Raw genomic sequence first — 2,500 nt, 5'->3', positions numbered from 1 at the left:
CTGTTGTGATAACCATTTACAATATTTCTACTCCTATGAGTAGTAGTGTGATATTACATGGTTGTAGGTACACAACACCAGTGGTAGTACATTCATAAAAGCCCATCTACTTCATACATCTGTGTAACCCCTGGCACAACACCAGTTTGTAAGAAATTGTCTGAAAACGTTGTATGCATACAATTGGCACATCTTTATTTATATACACAATAATGATTGCTTATGTCCATATTGGTCTTATTGTCAATAGAGTTATTTAGTCCCCATCATCAAATAGAAAATGCACTACATAAAATGTATTTATTGCTTTGCAGGCCTTGATTCAATCATTGAATTTGAAGCAATCCCATCGGTTACTGCAGCGTGCCCTGACCCGTGACCCCAGTTTGATGTTCGACCTGGCACATGACATCTGGTCCTCAGTCACAGCCCAGTAGCACAACCAACCTGGCGCCTCTGCGCAATCTGTAAGGAGATGCCCATGAACATTGAAAGGAAATGCTGTGGTGTTCTCAGTTTTGATGGAAGACTTTGGGCTGATATAGGACCAGGTGAGACAAACGGTCTCTTCAGGCATGCAGCCTACAGACAGTATGGGGCACTTGAACAGGGCTGACGTTGTAATACACAGTACAATACCAAGGATAAGCCAGGGTTACCCTGCTCCACTAGAGCAATATAAAAGGTTTATACAGAGTACGGTATAAAACACACAAATTGGCAGTGTGCAGAGTTTTATTATTTTTCATTATCTGTAGGAGCATTCATCTGTACATTTATACATCTCACCTTTTTGGTTTGGAACCACGTTTGTCTTGTTACCATTGTTTTTTTTTCATACATAGAAAATAAATGCAACCTGTCAAATAATCTTCTGATTGTGGTTTTGTGGAATATATAAATTATGTAACCATGCATTTTCAGTCAGAGAATGAATTAAAAAAAAGCCACACAGTCAAATTGTGTCCACCAATATTTACTGTCATTGAAATGTATGGACAATTTAAACAATGTATTACACATGACACTAGATACATTACTTTATACTATATTTTCTGGGAAGGTGGGTAAGTGCAGCAACTGTGAAGGGCCTAGTCTGAGGTTGGAGGCGTCTGTGCTGTAAAAAGATAAACAGAATTAGAAATCACATATCTGACAGTAGCTCCAGTGACATTTTAAATGCAAGTAACCTGGGTTGTTGGGGCAGGGACACCAAAAATAACTCCTTTATCTGGGCTCACCTGGTTGTGAGTGTCTGCGGTCAGCCATCCCTCTTAGGGTAGAAAGTCTTCTGCGCAGGACGGTGCCCTGAAGGTTGACGTTCACAGTATGCAGCCTTCATGTCCTGGAACTTTTATTGTGCAATTTTCCATATCTGAAACAAGCAATATGTTAGACTATATTAGGGCTTCATTACATCAAATTACACAGCAGGGTTTTACAGGGTGTTGGCTACAGTCCCAGGACCAAAGTGGACTTGTGTGCCTTGCTCAAGTGCACTTCAGCTGTGGATGGAGGTGTAGGTAGGGAGAGGTAAGGATGGGATTTCAACCTGCTTCTCTCTGATCTTAGGACCACCTCTCACCATCAGGTGATGGCTGGCTGCTACCTCAAATTTAATTCATGGCCCAAGTTATGTTCTGTAAACAGCATTGTTTTTACCTTACAAAAATAAATGTAAATGCATTCAGCACCATGGGGGGCTGTGAAGACCTTTGAGAATATTTGCAGAACTACATACTGAATTGAGCCATCCGCCTTTCTCTTGGTTGGTGTGTTGAGATGGTGACTGCAGTCCAGGCTTCTTGGATCGGAGGAGAAAAGCTGTAGCTTTTACTGGCATAAGTATGTGGTTGTGGAAGGACCCTGTCTGCTGTTGACCTGAGGGAAAAAAGAGCACAAATTGCATATTAGCACAGAGCCCATGCTTAGACCATAGACAGATAAATCATCTGGCACAATCTGCATGCAACCAACAGAACCTAGAAAGAGAAATATTAGCAGCAATACACAAAGGGGACAAGTATACAAAAAACATGCAAAGTGTTCTGATAAGGTGCATGGAGGTAGTCTGTGTTGATTCCAGCAACCTCAAAGACTGAAAAGTGTCCCAGTGTGTTGAATTGAAAACTTGGCGCGTGCGCGCACACACATAGGAATATGATAATTTAGTCTAGTGTATCAATTACAACTACAGGATCTGTTCGCTTTTGTCAGATTGTTTTTCAAAGGCAGATCATTCCAAAAAGGATAGTAGTATCTGCAACTGGACGAAATTACACCCACAAACATGAATAAAATAAACTACCAGTGTGCGGTGATTCATTGTTCATTTACTTGGCAGCCTTGATATGTTGTGATACAGGAGCAAGGAACAGCTATGGAAAACACCACAACCTTGGAATGGACAAAGCAGAACATTTCAATATAACCAGGGTAAAACAAATAATGTACCGGCATCTCCATGTGATCATTCAGTGTAGCCATCACAATAAAGATC

General features: G+C 40.9%; 2 long non-coding RNA genes across 2 annotated transcripts in view; one reads left to right on the top strand and one right to left on the bottom strand.

The window, feature by feature from the left end:
• LOC134453110 (uncharacterized) overlaps positions 1-540 on the top strand; it is a 1,439-nt gene extending 899 nt beyond the window's left edge. Inside the window, exon 3 of the long non-coding RNA XR_010035551.1 lies at positions 315-540. This is a non-coding gene — a long non-coding RNA (uncharacterized LOC134453110). The remainder of the gene's footprint in view (positions 1-314) is intronic.
• Positions 541-1,055: 515 nt separating this feature from the next.
• Positions 1,056-2,301, bottom strand: LOC134453080 (uncharacterized). The gene is made up of 3 exons (XR_010035545.1): positions 1,742-2,301; positions 1,242-1,375; positions 1,056-1,117 (listed from the first exon to the last, which is right to left on the bottom strand). It is a non-coding gene; the product is annotated as an uncharacterized LOC134453080 (long non-coding RNA).
• Positions 2,302-2,500: the final 199 nt, after the last annotated feature.

This window comes from Engraulis encrasicolus, chromosome 1 (assembly GCF_034702125.1).
Source record: "Engraulis encrasicolus isolate BLACKSEA-1 chromosome 1, IST_EnEncr_1.0, whole genome shotgun sequence".
Classification (NCBI taxonomy): Eukaryota; Metazoa; Chordata; class Actinopteri; order Clupeiformes; family Engraulidae; genus Engraulis; species Engraulis encrasicolus.
The sequence above is the reverse complement of the archived record's forward strand: the minus strand, read 5'-3'. Positions and strand labels throughout refer to the sequence as shown.